The following is an 18,079-nucleotide window of genomic DNA, read 5'->3' as shown; positions in this document are numbered from 1 at the left end:
AGCACGAACAGCCAGTAACCCCAGTAATAGCCCTATGGTGAGCATGTACCCCGATCCTGCATATCCTGGACATAGTTTAGTGTAGAGGGGAGGGTGGTTTGAATAAACGTGGGGGTGTAAATGAATATGTGTTGGTCAATTTTGCGATGTGTCGTACGTTCCCCATCTTACAGTCAAGAATATGTCTAATATTCGTGTGGTTATGCATATGTCGTGTGTCTAAGTATTCGTGTGGTTATGCATATGTCGTTTAGAACTGTGTCTAAGTATTCGTGTAGTTGTGCATATGTCTAATAGAACTGTATCTAAGTATTCGTGTGGTTATGCATATGTCGTTTAGAACTATGTCTAAGTATTCGTGTAGTTGTGCATATGTCTAATAGAACTGTGTATAAGTATTCATGGACAATAGTCCCAAGCGCTCAATAAAAGCCTTTTCCATTTAAACCCTGGTCTTCAAATCTGGTCTGGTTGAATTTTTCTGCACTATAAACGCTCCTGCATCTAAGTCCAGTGTCTAGAACCGTAGGGGGTGAGTGGGTCGAACCACTCACGGGGAACCAGTGTGCGCGGCCTGGTCAAGGGATCAGAGCAAGGCACGGGGACCTTAGGTCGGGCGAAAGCTCGGCGCAGAAACCCCTTACAGCCATGACCTCTGGTCCTAGACTCTCCCACCAGTGGAAACATTCTTCCCACATCCCCTCCATCTATGTCTTTCATTATTCTGTATTCTCTACAGTATTCAAGATTCTATACATTGCAGGACAAATCAGCAGGTGTGACCTGGGTAAAGAGATGAAGAGATTATTATGTATTTCTTCATTAAGTTATGAAATACAGGTTGACATTCAACCTTGAGACAACCTGATGAAGCCAACCTTTGTGATTTTGATGAAAATGATGCAATGATGATCCGTGATGACAATAATTAATCTCATGAGTTAATCGTATTATCAAAATTGTAAAAAGATCTTTGCAAAATAAAACAACATTCTTTGCCACAGAAGGCTGTGGAGGTCGTCAATGGATATTTTTAAACCATAGCTAGATAGATTCTTAATTAGTACGGGTGTCAAGGGTTATGGGGAGAAGGCAGGAGAATGGGGTTAGGAGGGAGAGATAGATCGGACATGATTGAATGGTGAAGTAGACTTGATGGGCCGAATCGCCTAATTCTTTTCCTATCACTTATGACCTTATAACTATATAACACTCGAAGCACATATAGGAAAAAGGACTAGGAAACTAGACCAATACTGAGGGTGAGAGGGGGGCTCCTGGAGCCTCATTGCTGGCATTGTGAAGAAGAAGTAAATGCGTAGTTCCTGCGCTATTGCATTGAGTTGCAATTTTGCAACTTCCAAATGGACAGTAAATTGCATCCAAATGCATTGATTTATTGAACCTTCCTGCTTTAACTGTTGCAAGTGAAGGCCATTTGTCCTGTCTTAGTGCAGTGTTAAAGATAAACACCCATAATGATGGGTATTAACTGCCTGTTATTGTTCACACAGCCCACAAAGCATTCTGAAGGCAAGGTCATAAGGTCTTAAGGAATAGGAGCAGAATTAGGCCATTCGGCCCATCAAGTCTAATCTGCCATTCAACCATGGCTGATACATCTCTCCCTCCTCACCCCATTCTCCTGCCTTCTCCCCAGAACCTCTGACACCTGACACAAGTAAAGCTGAGATCCAGAAAATACAACAGTGCATTAAAAAATCCAGGCAGTGAAGCAAGCCGACAGGAATTTATCAGCTGAAATTAGAAATGCAGTAAGTGATAAATATAACTCCTTCCTAAAAATTGAAATCCAAGGAAAGATGAGATGGTGACTCCCACTATGAGAGCCATCCAACAAGATTGGACAAAGCCATAGAAACAAATTTAAATTATGTTGGTAAAATTGGCAGACTTCAAGCTAACCTGCCTTGCTGGTTTTACTATGGGAAGCTCCATTTCCTTTACCTCGGATGCACTGCAAAGAGGAAGGGATGATTGCTTAGTGTTTTGGAAGGAACTGCAGATGCTGGTTTGCACCGAAGATAGGCACAAAATGCTGGAGTCACTCAGTGAGTCAAGCAACATCCCTGGAGAAATGGAGTAGATGACGTTTCGGGTCAAGACCCATCTTCAGACTGAGAGTCAAGAGAGATGGAAACTATGGAATAGGAATACTTTATTGTCACATGTGACTCGGCACAGTGAAATTCTCTGCTTGCATACCCAATGTATACAAATAGCAGCCACTTACGGCGCTGACAAAGTTACAAAGCACGTCGGTTCCTCCTTTTGTTCCCCCCCCCCCCCCACCACAACGGTTCCCCCACGCTGGGTCCCATTGTCCTATGTTCTCCCCCCTCCCCAATTGTTAATTGTTCTTCCCCTCCCCCCACCGTAGTCGCCCCATGCCGGGTCCTCCATCGTTCTCCCCCTCCCCTCTCACGGTGGTCTTCCACGCTCTCATTGACCGTCGACCGTGGGTCGACCCGCGAGGCATCGCCGCCGCTGCAAGGCTTCACCACTGCCGAGGCCCCATCGTCGCGAGGCTTCACCACCGCTGCCTCCGCTTCACCGCTGCCAAGGCCTGTCAACGTCCCACTTCATGCCTCAATGGTGCCGATCCAGACCCCAGCTGGGGGTTCCACCAATCTGGACTCCGACCCGCAAGGCCCGGCTCCTCTGTCCGACCCGTGAGGCCCTGGCCGGGCCCTAACCCAGGCTTCCACATGGGCGATCCATAAGGCATTGCACCGTGGCGCCTCGATAAAGGCCTCTGGCCGCTTTCCCAGTACACAGCCACAGCCCATCGTGAAGCCTCCTGGCCGAGCGGCCCATCGGGAAGCCTTCGGATGAACTAGAGATATGAAAAGGTTACAAAGGACAAATGAAGGAAAGGAATGCTGGCTTCGATTTGTTCTTTGCATGCCTTGCATTCATCATTTCTTTGTACCTTTTCATATCTCTACTTTCCCACTCCCCTCTCAGTCTGAAGAAGGGTCTCGACCTGAAACATCACCTATTCCTTTTCTCCAGAGAGGCTGCCTGACCCGTTGAGTTACTCCAGCGTTTTGTGTCTAATTTAGTGGATGAGTGCTTGATGTCTTTCTTCGGAGCACGAATGCTTTCTCTGGCTTCCCAGGTTTCCAAACCATCAGAGGGTCCCCATCTGGGATCAGATCCCATCCTACCCAAGGTCAAGGGTGAGAAGTCTCCTCTCCCAAGGTCAGAGATCAAGATCCACATCTCCCAGGGTCATCTATTTCTTCTCATCTATCCCAGAGTCAGATACAGTATCAGAACCTATTCATTTGTGGTTTCATAATTATTGCAAAGAGATGAACACTTTCTTTTTCATTTCAGGTCGTGCAAACCATACACAGCAAACGAAGAGATGACTCTTTTAATATCACCATCACTGGATTTCAAAATGGAAGTGTGGTGATCGATATCCTTGCTTTCGTGAGCAACAATTCAAATGTCACCATCGAAGTTCGGCAAAGAGTAATCGGTGTTAAATTCACAGCCATTGATAACCAAAGCTCTGTTACTCTGTTACAGGTAGGCAGGATAACGAGAATATCGTGTTTTGCATGAACTTGGAAGAATCAAATTTCCTGTTGAGCAAAGAAATATCTGAAGATTTGTTACCTGCTGTTATATTGAGAAAAGCAGCAGCCCATTTGCATGACTCTTGATCTCATGTTAAATGGGCATCAGTTTTTGAGGGATAAATATTGACCAGGGAACTGGAAAGACCCCCTCTGCTCTTCTTCAATGGAATTTGATGCCCACATAGATGGAACTTTGATTAAATATTTGATCTAGAAGCCGGTTCTCCGACAAGGCATAACCTGTGTTGCAATTAATTGTCAACTGGGAACAGGTGGTCCAGACTTGAACCTTCAACAATTTTAGAAGCTAAAGTAAATGTTTCTGAAACAAGTGATATTCACTGTAATTTTCCTGCAATTCAGTGTCTGGTCTCGATCAGCAGGGAGAACATGCCTCTAATTCAGAGGACTACGTACTACTGAAATAAGAAGTTCAAAGGTGTCGATCCTGTGCAGCTCTGTTGGAGGTGCCACCTTTAAGATGAATTTATAAACAAAACCCAGTCTTATTCAGGTAAATTGGGCAGCATTTGGCGGTTTCCTCCCACACTCCAAAGATGCATAGTTTTATACGTTAATTATCTTCAGTAACATTGAAAACTATCTCCGCTTTTATTTGTCCTCGTTATAGAACCACTCGCCGAGAGTATCAGATCACACCCAGATATTCACGGCTATAACACTAAACATACAATTAACAACATTTCCTTATAGGCGGATGATGTACTATTATACATCACAAACCCTGAAATTAGCATTCCAAATTGACTAAATCTCATAACTCAATTTGGCTCATTCTCCGGATATAGAATTAATTGGTACAAAAGCGAAATCATGCCAATTACGGAACAAAATCCGGCTATACTTCAACAATTCCCTTTTAAAATTGCCTATGAAAAGATCAAATACCTTGGAATCTACGTGACTAGGAAATATATTTCTTTATTTAAATCAAATTTCCCTTCTTTAGTTACTAAATTACATAGAAATATCCAATTTTGAAAAACACTCCCTATTTCATTAGCTGGTCAAATTAATGCTATAAAGATGATCTTCCTCCCACAGCTACTATACTTATTTCAAACAATCCCGATACACCTTCCAAAATTTTTTTTCAAAAAAATTGATTCAATTATTACTAATTTTATTTGGGATTATAAGACCCATAGAATAAATAAAAGACATTTATGCAAGTCTAAAACTAATGGAGGATTCGCTTTACCAAACTTCCTATTTTATTATTGGGCAGTTAATATTAAAAATATAACCTTCTGGCTGGACGACATTGATCGGCAACCAGATTGGTTAAAGTTGGAGAAGGAGGATTGCTTACCATTTGACATTGGTGCGATAAATTTGAATAAAAAAACATATGGAGGAAACCCGATTATACATAGTGTTATCCGTATTTGGAAACAATTAAAACTCACTTTAAAATTGAGTAATTTATCTTTTTTCCTACCCATTGCAAATAACCCTTCTTTCAAACCGTCTGTCTCAGATAGAGGATTCATTCAATGGAAAAGTTATGGAATTAAAATGCTGGGAGACCTCTATAATAAGGGAACTTTTCTATCTTTTCAGGAATTACAACAGAAGTATGGTTTACATGCTAATAATATTTTTAGATATTTACAACTCAGAGATTATGTAAAATCACTTACGCAAGAATATAGATTTAGAGGCCCAGGAATTCTTGATGAATGCTTGAACCGTCACTACAATACAAATAAATTAATATCTTATATTTATAATACTCTTTTAGATACCGACATTCCGTCATCAGAATCATATAGACGAACATGGGAGGACGAATTGGCTCAACCCATAACACAAGACATATGGGACAAAAGTTTACAACACATACATCAATGCTCGTTAAACACTAGACACTCATTAATACAATTTAAAATATTACACAGACTACATTATTCGAAGACAAAATTAAACAGGATCTTCCCAAGTATCTCCCCTATTTGTGATAAATGTCAATTTCAAGAAGCCAATTTAACTCACACTTTTGTGACTTGTACAAATATGCAAAATTTTTGGATCGATATTTTAAAAATCATTTCCAAAGTTATCGATAACCAACTGGGATTTAGATCCAAAATGAATAATTTTAGGATTATCAGAACACATTACAAACTTTACGCTAAGTCAGAGACGCTTTCTTGACTACAGTTTAATAACTGCGAAAAAATTAATACTTACATTTTGGAAAAAAACAGTAACCCCCACAATTAAAATGTGGATTACGGAAATGACCGAGACCTTGCATTTGGAAAAAATAAGGTTTGCCTTAATTGACAAACCAGATCTATTTCTTAAAATATGGTCTCCATTTATTGAATTTAAAAAAAAGTAAATGGGTTTGACACAAAACTAAAATTTAAAACTAAAGTTAAAACTTGAGTTTAGGGTTGGATGTACAACTATACTCATCATCTCCCGGATCTATCCCCATAATCTTTATATTTGTAATTCTCTTTTTTCTTTGCTTTCTCTCTATTAGTTTATAGTCATTTTTTTCAATCTCTTTTCATCTTTATTTTTTCTTTAAAAATTGAAAAATTGAAGCTATGTAAGAATTCTATAACCAGTTTGTCGTTTATTATTATTTGTACATATGCTTTAAAAAATTAAAAATTATAAACATTGAAAATTGCCCCTAGTGTGTAGGATAGGACTGGTGTACGGGGTGATCACTGATCGGCGCGGGCTCGGTGGGCCGAAGGGGCTGTTTCCGTGCTGTATCTTTAAATCTAAATGCAAGTCATAGCATGATGGCAACATGACGTTATTTGTATCTCTGCCAATATGTGCCCTTCAAACAACAGATTATCTGTTCATCATCATATTGCTATTTGAGGGAGATTGCAAAATGCAAATTGGCTCTCATTTTTTCAGGATTACAACAGCAAAAACATTTCAACACTTGACCTTTGGCGGTAACATTGAGAAGTAATGTTTGAGACATAGGTGCACAATGCAGGTGTGGTTACAAATAACAAAGTATCTTGATGGCAGCAGGCTGGTGAGCGAGAATCAGTAGTTTTGTTTAGTTTCGAGACACAGCCTTTCGGCTCACTGAGTCTGCACCGACCAGTGATCCCCATGCACTAGCACTACCCTCCCTACACACTAGGGACAATTTACATTTTTTTTACCAAAGCCAATTAACCTACAAACCTGTACGTCTTTTGGAGTGTGGGAGGAATCTGGAGCTCCCAGAGAAGACCCACGTGGTCACGGGGAGAATGTACAAACTATGTACAGACAGTACCCGTAGTCAGGATCGAACACGGGTCTCTGGCGCTGTAAGGCAGCAACTCCAGGGCTGTGCCACCGTGCTGCCCTTCAGGAAAATTAAGTGAGATGGACAAATGAGAATATTCCGGAAGCCAACATAAACGTTTTGGGCTGAATGTCTTCCATTACATCAAGAGAGAAATATGGAAATTATGAGACATCAACAAACTGCAAAAGAATGTGAAATAGTAACCTTATTTCAAAAATATGAATGAATGCTTTAATGGAGAGGGAAAAAAAAAATTTAAATGCAAGATGAGTGGGAGGTTGGTTTAGGTTTAGATTTAGGTTTTTATTGTCATGTGTTTTGTATGCTATCCAAACAGATCCACATTAGTCAGGAAATGGTGTTTGGTAAATTGTTGGGACTGAAGACGGGTAAATCCGCAGGGCCTGTTGGTCTGCATCCCAGAGTACTCAGGAGGTGGCTCTAGAAATTGTGGATGCAAAAGGTGAGGTGCAACGAGACCTGGGTACATCAGTCACTGAAAGTAAGCATGCAGGTACAGCAGGCAGTGAAGAAAGCTAATGGCATGTTGGCCTTCATTGCAAGAGGATTTGAGTTTAGGAGCAAGGAGGTCCGACTGTACAGGGCCCTGGTGAGACTGCACCTGGGGTATTGTGTGCAATTTTAGTCTCCTAATTTGAGGAAGGACATTATTGCTATTGAGGGAGTGCAGCGTAGGTTCACTAGGTGAATTCCCGGGATGGTGGGACTGACATATGATGAAAGAATGGGTCGACTGAGCTTGTATTCACTGGAATTTAGAAGCATGAGAGAGGATCTTACAAAAGCATTTTAAATTCTTAAAGGATTGAACAGGCTAGATGCAGGAAAAATGTTCCCGATGTTGGGGGAGTCCAGAACCAGGGGTCACAGTTTAAGAACAACGGGGTAGGCCATTTAGGACTGGGGAGATGAGGAAAAACCTTTTCATGCAGAGAGTTGTGAATCTGTGGAATTCACTACCAAATCCATGCCGACCATTAATCCCCCCATTCAAACTAGTTCTATATTGCCCCACTTTTGCATCTACTCCCTACACTCAATGGGGCAACTTACAGAAGCCTATTAACCTACAAACCTGCAGGTCTTTGAGATGTGGAAGAAAACTGTAACACCTGGAGGAAACCGACATGGACACAGGGAGAACGTGCAAACTCCACACAGGCAGAGCCCGAGATCAGGATCGCACCTGGGTCTTTGGTGTTGTGAGGCAGCAGCTCTACCAGATGCACCACTGTGTTCTCCTCACAACTCACATAGTTATTGGAGGCCCACTGTCTCTGGGATGGTGCCTTCTGTCCCATTTTTTCCTTCACCACCTGCCATTCCCATTCCTGTCCATTTGTGATCCGGTCTTCCATTGACACTCTCTCCTGGGGAAGGGGATTGGGAATGACACCTAGTGCTCGGGAACTTGAGATGGTCGGGCTTTCCACATTTCTCTTGCTTTTATTCTCTGCTGGAGTCACGGTGGGGTGGGGGGGGGGGGGTGGGGGGGGGGGGGTGTGGGGAGCGACAGTGTTTGAATTCCTCAGGAACTTGTGGCCAGCTTCCCCTCTTAGTGCAAAACACAAAGCGCTGGAAGAACTCCATGGGTCAGGCAGTATCTGTAGAGAAAATGCACAGGAGACATTTCAGGTCAGAAACCTTTTTCGCTTGTCTGAAGAATGGTCTCCACCCGAAACATCGCCCGTCCTTTCTCTCCACAAATGCTGCCTGATCCGCTGATTTCCTCCAGCATTTTGTGTTTTGCTCCAGATTCCAGCATCTGTGGTTCCAGAACAAGGGGTCACAGTTTAAGGATAAGGGGGAAGTCCTTTAGGACCGAGATGAGAACTTTTTTTTCACACAGAGAGTGGTGAATCTGTGGAATTCTCTGCCACAGAAGGTAGTTGAGGCCAGTTCATTGGCTATATTTAAGAGGGAGTTGGATGTGGCCCTTGTGGCTAAAGGGATCAGGGGGTATGGAGAGAAGGCAGGTACGGGATACTGAGTTGGATGATCAGCCATGATCATATTGAATGGCGGTGCAGGCTCGATGGGCCGAATGGCCTACTCCTGCACCTATTTTCTATGTTTCTATGTTTCTATGTGCTTGTGTGCAATTACAGGCACCTTTGGAACAGGCTACAAATCTTGAATTCTCCAATTTTAGGCATCCTCTAACATCACCCCCCCCTTTCTTTCTTCCCCATCCTTCTTTCTCCCCCCTCCCCCCCTCCCCTCTTCTGTGCCCCACCTGGACTTGCACCTATTTGTAATAATATTCAGTCTCTGATTCTTGGCTGAACCTGGCAATAATCAGGGTGTACGTGGCAGGAGAGGGGAGGAAACTGCAGGAGGTGCCGCATCAGAGTCACCTCCAATCTGGTCACTGGATTGGCAAATTGGGGGCATCTCCTGCAATTCCTGTCCTCAAATGGACAAGGGAAGATTGAACGAGCTGCTCAGATCTCAGGTTAAAGTGGTAGAACCTTCCCAATGCGTTAATCATTACTTTCGAGATACAGCGTGGGAACAGGCCCCTCAGCCCACCGAGTCCACGCCAACCATTGATCACCCGTGCACTAGTTCCATGTTATTCCACTTTTGCATCCTGCACACTGGGTGCAATTTACAGAAGCCAATTAACATACAAACCCGCACGCCTTTGGAATGTGGGAGGAAACTGGAGCACCCGGACAAAACCCATGCCATCGCTGGGAGAACGTACAAACTCCGCACTGACATCACCCACAGTCAGGATCGAACCCGGGTTCCTGGCGCTGTGAGGCAGTGCTAGAACTGCTGCCCCATTGTGCCGGCCTGAAGTGTAGACTTAAAAGAAACCTCCCAGTCTGAAGTTTAAAGATAAGATCAATCTGTTATTTTAAAAAAAAATTGTGCTTCCTTATTCACTGTTTGTTTTAGGGATAAGCAATATTTACATAAAAGAATAAATAATAAGAGAACAAATCCAAGTTGTTTGCTTAAGGGAAGCCGTGGTCATGGGCACCCAGCTTCTATTGTTCAAGGTTGAACCCAAATCTCTGATACTGTGAGGCAGCGGCCTTACTAGCTGTGCCCCTGTGTGGCCCACTGTCAATTTTGTCCGCAAATTTTGGACAGCGGCTTGGCTATCACACAGATTGTGCTTTAACTCACCACAAAGCAATGTGATGCAAAGCATGGGGAAATAACTAGTGGCTACCTCTTTTAATTGAAAGAGTTGCTAGAAAAAAAAAGTGACGATTTCCTTGGATATCCCAAACAGTTTTGTACTGGAATGCCGCTTCAGGGAGCATTTCCCCAATTCTATCCATCAAGTATTCAGCTCAAATTATCTTTGCATCTGGAAATAGTGAGTTGAATTGTATGAAGTTAGTGTAACCAGAAATGATGGGAACTGCTATCTATCTCCTCAACGGATGAGATTATCTTAGATTATCTGTGGAATTCTCTGCCTCAGGTGGTATTCTCTGCCTCAGAAGGCAGTGGAGGCCAATTCTCTGAATGCATTCAAGAGAGAGCTAGATAGAGCTCTTAAGGATAGCGGAGTCAGGGGGTATGGGGAGAAGGCAGGAACAGGGTATACTGATTGAAAATGATCAGCCATGATCACATTGAATGGTGGTGCTGGCTCGAAGGGCCGAATGGCCTACTCCTGCACCGATTGCCTATTGTCTATTGTCTAAAGCATGAAACGTGAAAGAAGGAATAAGGGTGAAAAGTGATACAGATAAAAGGAACAGGGACAGAAAAAAGGATTAGATCAAGATATACTACTAAAGAAAGTAATGTGGCCTCCGCCAGGCCACTACAGTAATACATTTTCAGTTTTAAACATCTGCAGCAACAATCAACAACAAATAAAAATAAAACACAAATTTAAATCATTCTCTTTCTAGGGCAGAGATATTCAAGGATATTTTGAGAATACAAAACACACTTAAATACACTAAAAATACCCTTTTCCTGTTAAGGCGTAGGTCTAATTCTTGGCATTGAGGTAAATAATGGGCAAATTCCTGAAATTTTAGATATTAAGAGTGGAAACAGATCCTACAGCCTACCGAGTCGGCGCCGACCAGCAATCCCCGTACATCAATACTATCATACACACTAGGGACGATGTACAATTTTTTACCAAAGCCAATTAACCTACAAATCTGTACGTCCTTGGAGTGTGGAAGGAAACCGGAGCACCCAGAGAAAACCCACGCAGTCACAAGGAGAATGTACAAACTCCATACAGACAGCGCCCATAGACATGATCGAACCTGGGTCTCCGGCGCTGGAAGACAGCATTTCTACTGCTGTGCCAGTGCCACCCAAAACTGCCCACGTTTGACAGAGGCAATGTGAGCTGAAGTCCCTATTCCTGCGCTATACTGCTCCATGTTCTAATGTTTGTTTTATTAATGCAACTATAGGGAGCATTTTTGCTGGAAAGACCAGTTTAGTTTAAGTTTGAGGTTATATGTAACAAAATGCCACAACTGTGGTAACATCCTACACAGTGTGCTGGGGGGGGACAAGTGTGCTTGATCTGCATGATGAATCTAACTTTCAGGAGGCTCAGTACACTTAAGTATGGCTCAGATCAAGGCAGCACACGAAGAAAATCTCATACAGCAGTGGTTCTTAAACAAGTCGCCTTATTCTGGTCTTGACAGTACCCACTGGGAAGCGTTCTGAGAAGATCCAAAGCGTTTCATTGACTCAAAACATTTACAGCTTTTTAATAGGAAAATAACTGCAGATGCTGGTACAAATCAAAGGTATCACTTCAGTCTGAAGAAGGGGCTCGACCCGAAACGTCACCCGTTCCTTCTCTCCTGAGATGCTGCCTGACCTGCTGAGTTACTCCAGCATTTTGTGATACCTACAGCTTTTTAATGGTATTTGTATTACAATGGCACAATTTAGTTTTCTTATAATTTGCTACGAGCCCGCTTTTTATTTTTTCTTTTGACCTTGAAATGTTAGTTAGACCATAGAACATGGAGCAGTACAGTACAGGAACAGGCCCTTCAGCTCACTATGTCCATGTTGAGCATGGGTGGTTTAGGGTGGCACAGTGGTAATATATCACAGTGGTAGTATATTCCTCATCAGTGTTATAAATCAGCATGTATTGCGTGGATCTTTAACTGTTATAACAAATGTTTCTATGCAAGAAGTTTATTTGTTTTTTTTGAGTAAGGATGAACTTTGTTTCTATAGTTGTTTTTTTTCTACTTTACATGAAGTGTGGAAGTCAGAAAAAGCAGAAAATAGAATCCGGGTGTCGTGGTGAGAATACTATAAGTATCTGTAACTTGAGGACCTGAGTTACAGGGAAATGTTGGGTAGGCAAAAGATCCTGTTGGATGGCAGAATCAAATTAAAATTGACAAAGTATGTAATCTTCTGCAAACGAAAAGCACGTAAAGCTAAGGGAAAGATAACAATGATCCAAGCAATACAGGCTCTGATGGACACAAAGTGCTAGAGTGACTCTGCAGGTCAGGCAGCATCTCTGGAGAACATGAAAAGGTGATGTTTCGGGTTGAGACCCTTTTTCAGATATGGACAGATGGGTCTCGACCCGAAACATCCTCCATCTATGTTCTCCAGAGATTCTGCCTGACCTGCTGAGTTATTCCAGCACTTTGTGAATTAACTAGCATCTACAGTTCTTTGCTTCTACAATACAGGCTTGCTTTAACATTATAGCTCTCTGCCGCTGGTTGGAATAGAGTGATTGAGAGTCAAAGAGTCACACAGCATGGAAACTGGCCGTTCGGCCTAATTTGCCCATGTCATCCAAAATGCCCCATCTACATGAGTCCCACCTGCCTGCGTTTGGCCCATATCCATCAAATTGTGTGCAGTTTTGGTCTCCTAATTTGAGGAAGGACATTCTTGCTATTGAGGGAGTGCAGCGTAGGATCACAAGGTTTATTGCCGAGATGGTGGGACTGTCATATGATGGAAGAATGGAGCGACTGGGCATATATTCACTGGAATTTAGAAGGATGAGAGGGGATCTTATAGAAACATTTAATGTTTTTAAGGGATTGGACACTTTAGATGCAGGAAACATGTTCCCTATGTTGGGGGAGTCCAGAACCAGGGGCCACAGTTTAAGAATAAGGGGTAGGCTATTTAGAACTGAGATGAGGAAAAACTTTTTCGCACAGTTGTGATTTTGTGGAATTCTCTGACTCAGAAGACAGTGGAGGCCGATTCACTGGATGCGTTCAATAGAGAAATTGATACCCTTAGGGCTAGTGGAATCAAGTGGTATGGAGAGAAGGCAGGAGCGGGATACTGATTGTGGATGATCAGCCATAATCATGTTGAATGGTGGTGCTGGCTCGATGTGCCGAATGGCATACTCCTACACCTATTGTCTATGTATCTAAAGGTATCGTATCCTTGAACCTACCCAAACGATTTTTAAATCAGTAAGGCCAAATTCAATGCAGAAAAGCAGCCTCGATTGTGGCACAATATAACCAGGCCACTGATTACAATGTATTCAAGTCTCACCCACAAAGTTGCTGAGGAAAACATTAACAGACGACCTGTCATACGAAATACATTTCAAAGCACTAAAGAACCAAGAATGATCCCAGGAATGATTAGGGAGTACATATTGTACGAACTCCATGCAGACAGCACCCATAGTCAGGATTGAACCCAGGTCTCTGGCGCTGTAAGGCAGCAAATCTACCACTTTGCCACTGTGCCACCCTTAGTCCTCGTTAAATTGCACTTCTAATAAATGTTAATGGAATATTTACTCAGAAAATAACTAGGATGATATTGGCAAGGCAAATTTGTCATTATATCTAAACACATACACACCCTATGTATTTTGTAATATCTGTGTCCTGTGATCAGTTATAGCATTGTAAGATTGAAAAGACTCACTCAGAATGCCCAAGTAGCAAGCATCTTTTTACCCATGGCCCCTTCACGTTAGCCCTGCAGGTTTCTGTGAACAATATTTCAACCCTGTGAGCAGCAAATTAAATATCATTGTTATGTAAAGGCCAGCAGCCTTAAAGCAATAATTAACTTGCTCACTAAACTGCACGCTTTGAGTAAGTCCACCCCAATCTTTATCAAGGAATTAATTGTCCTCTCAGCATCTGTGACTCTAATGTCTGTCAGATTACTTGTCAAAAGGTCATAAGGTTATAAGAAATAGGAGTAGAATTAGGCCTATCAGCCCATCAAGTCTACTCCGCCATTCAATCATGGCTGATCTATCTCTCCCTCCTAACCCCATTCTCCTGCCTTCTCCCCATAACCTCTGACACCTGTACTCATCAAGAATCTATCTATCTCTGCCTTAAAGATATCCACTGACTTGGCCTCCACAGCCTTCTGTGGCAAAGAATTCCATAGATTCACCACCTGACTAAAGAAATTCCTCCTCATCTCCTTCCTAAAGGAACGTCCTTTAATTCTGAAGCTATAACCTCTGGTCTTAGACTCCCCCACTAGAGGAAACATCCTCTCCACATCCACGCTATCCAGGCATAATGTGGGGGAAAAAATGTTAAATCATCCACTTTGTTTTCTGGATCGTATCTCTGGACGCTCTGCAGCCTAACATTGTGGAGCCTGAGGCCTTGCTTGGGACTGACTTTGAGCCACCATTGGAGCTGATTCCTTGCCTGGCCTGCGGACTTTAACATCAAGGAGCTCGCAGTCTCGGGTTGAGACCAACGTCGGGAAGCTCCAAAATCCGCATGACATTTGACTAGCCCCGACACGGGGTAGATTGTCCAGTGCGGAGGAGCTGAGATTTTCCCCTGATGCAGGAGCTTGATCGCCCCAATGAGGAAAGCCCGCCGCCAGCTGCAGGTGTAAGATCGTCCTGTCAACGGAAGGTTAGAGGACAAAGAAGGGAGAGATTGGACTTTTTTTCGCCTTCGAATGTGGAGGAGTTATTGTGGGGGATGTTCATGTTAAAATGTATTTTATTTGTTCTGTTGCTTTTTATTGGTATGACTGTATAGCAATTGAAATTCCGTGTAAGTTGCAAAACATACTTGGTTAATAAAGTATGATTCTGTTTACGATTATAATTATGATGCTTATATCTCCCTTTATTGGTTTAAACCAATAGTAAAGTCGTTTTACTAAAATTATATATTAGGGTTTTAGTGAAATCGTGTCTGGAATATTAGGAGCAGGTACGATTTCTTCAGCAAAGAAAGGGTATATTTTACCAACATCTTGACCACTGTTGCATTAACCAGAAAACATGCACTGGTTTTGCAGTTAAAGGTTAAAGCTCAATTTCCTCTTCCCTTGGACTTTCTCCTGGACCCCTTTCATTTCAGTTTTAGAGGTACTGTGTGTATATTCAAGGAGCCAGCGCTGCCGTCGCAGCTGCGGCTTGCCTGCAGTCCGTCTGTCTTTTGTGTTTTTTGTTGTTTTTGTATGAATTGCAGTTTTAATATGGTGTAGTGTTTGTATGTTATGTGGGTGGGGGGGGAGGGGGGTGGGAGGGAACGGGAACTGTAAAAAATTCTCTCTCCCGAACGGAGACGTGACCTTTGTTCTGTGTCGGGTCTCCGTTCCCGTTGTGGCCTACCACCGGCCATGCACCTGGGACCACCTGGGGCTCTGGTTCGCAGAGCCCACGGCCCGGACTCACCACCTGCGGCGCTGGCTGCCTGCGGATGCTGCGGGAGCGGCTGCGACTCATCTCCGGAGGCTCCGGCGCGGGCCGCGTGGATGTCGGAAGCCCGCAGGCCCCTGGGTGGGGGCCGACATCGGGAGCTCCGGCAGCGGCAGAGGCAGCATGTTCTCCCGCCCCGAATCGCGGGGCTTGAGTCGGCCCGCCACGGACCTTTCACCGTCCGGCGCGGCGCTCCAATGTCGGGAGCCCCGACCGCCCCGACGTGGCAACTACAACAGCCTGACCTCGGGACAAGACAGCAGGGAAGAGAAAATACATTGTGGCCTTCCATCACAGTGAAAGGGACTGGAGGAGACTCACTGTGATGGATGTTTCTTTTTTTTTTTTTGATGTTAGTTTGTGATTGTATGTGTTATTGCATTTTTATTGATTATTCTTATTGGTCTTAGTGTTTCAACTGCGGGTAATGTTTCATTTCACTACACATTTATGTGTATGTGACAAATAAACGACTATTGATTGACTATTGAGTGTATATATTATTGGGCTGAGTCTCCAGATTCTAGACTGTCAATCCCGCCATATCAACTGGGGAATGAAAATTTAAGCAATTAGGGAAATTAGTTTAGAAATACAGGCTGTTCAGTCCACCGTCTGAGCCGACCAATGATCAGCCATATGCTACTTTTATCCCACACACTAGGGACAGTTTACAGAAGCCAATTAGCCTACAAATATGCACGTCTCTGGAATGTGGGAGGAAACTTCATCACTTGGAGAAAACACAGGCAGAATATACAAACTCGTACGCAGCCAGCACCTGTCGCCAAGATCGAACCCGGGTCTCTGGCGCTGGGAAGGTAGCAACTCTACTGCTGCGCCACTGTGCCGTCCTGGAATACATTTGGAATAAAAAAGCCAACTCCGTTAGTGATAATCTTAAGGTTATCAAAAAAGCCATCAACTTCATTCTTGTTCTTCAAGGAAGGAAATGTGTACTTTTCATGGCTTGTGAACTGTTCAGTACTGGCAATGTGAAACAATTATGGGCGGCACTGTGGTGCAGTGGTAGCGTTGCTGCCTGACAGTGTTGGAGACCCCATCTCAATCCTGACAATGGTCTGTGTCCGTACAGTGTTTGTACATTCGCCCTGTGACCGAGTGGGCTTTCTCCAGGTGCTCCAGTTTCCTCCCCCACTCTAAAGACTTGCGGGTTTGTAGGTTAATTGGCTTCTGTAAATTGCCTCTAGGATGAGAAACTGGGATAACATAGTCAAGAATGTTTTTATGCCATATGTCCCGAAACAGAACAATGCGATTCTTACTTGCAGCGGCACAACAGTTATATAAACATATTACTCTGTAAAACCTGTAACAAAACAACAGAAAAATCAGTGCATATATTGCAAAAGTAGAAGTGACAAAACTGAATAGCAAATGCCAATCCTGTCCCCTCCCAAATGAGAAAACATGTAGACAGGTGCCAAAAAGCACCGCGCTGAGTGATTCAGCTGCCTGAGGACAAAAGGAATAAATATAGATACCCTTTGTTGCTGAATTTCAGGAGAATAACCTGTATAGCAACTAACAATGTACAATGGATCAATTTTACTTTCTTTTTCATGTGTAACGAGGTTCGTTTTTATAACATTTCAGTGCAATTATCACGAATCATAAACATTTTGATACATCTTAGATAAGCATCTCAGATACAGTACAGATATAGTACTGAGTCAGTATAGGGAGTCACCAGATTTGGTGGCATTTTCATGTCACTGTTGTCATCGGTGTAGAGTTCTTAACCTGTCCATATTTTGAAGGCAGAGATTAGTACGGGTGTCAAGGGTTATGGGGAGAAGGCAGGAGAATGGGGTTAGGAGGGAGAGACAGATCAGCCATGATTGAATGGCAGAGTAGACTTGATAGTCTGAATGGCCTAATTGTCCTATCACTTATGACTCATTGTCCTGGTGGTGTTGCAGGGGTGGCTGTTGGTGTCCTCCACTGCTGCACCATCGCTTTGAAACATCACTTATCCATGTTCTCCAGGGATGCTGCCTGACCCCCTGAGTTACTCCAGTGCTTTGTGTCTTTCCTTGGTAAACCAGCATATGCAGTTCCTGGTTACTACATCATACGCTTCATAAGAAATCAAACCACTTGCCAACACCAGTTCTCTGCATGCAACGAGAGGCAAGGAGAAGGTTTTGCTCCTTCCTTATTAGAAATCAAATTGTTAGCTGATTATTAAGCTATCATAGATTTGACAGACTCCGTCTTGAAATTATGGATTATTTAATAATAATAATAATAAACATTTATTTTTTATAGCGCTTTTCCAAATGCTCAAAGACGCTTTACAAAACAGTCAAGACATAAAAACAACTACGGCCGAACTGTCCTGACGGAGAAGCGGCGAACAAATAGCACCAGCGTCCTCTCACATCAGGGTCCGGCAGTAGACAATAAAGAACACAAGACACACAATTACAATTTTTAACACAAACAGCCATCACAGTG

This window comes from Rhinoraja longicauda, chromosome 12, assembly GCF_053455715.1.
Source record: "Rhinoraja longicauda isolate Sanriku21f chromosome 12, sRhiLon1.1, whole genome shotgun sequence".
Lineage (NCBI taxonomy): Eukaryota > Metazoa > Chordata > Chondrichthyes > Rajiformes > Arhynchobatidae > Rhinoraja > Rhinoraja longicauda.
Note: the sequence above shows the minus strand (reverse complement) of the source record.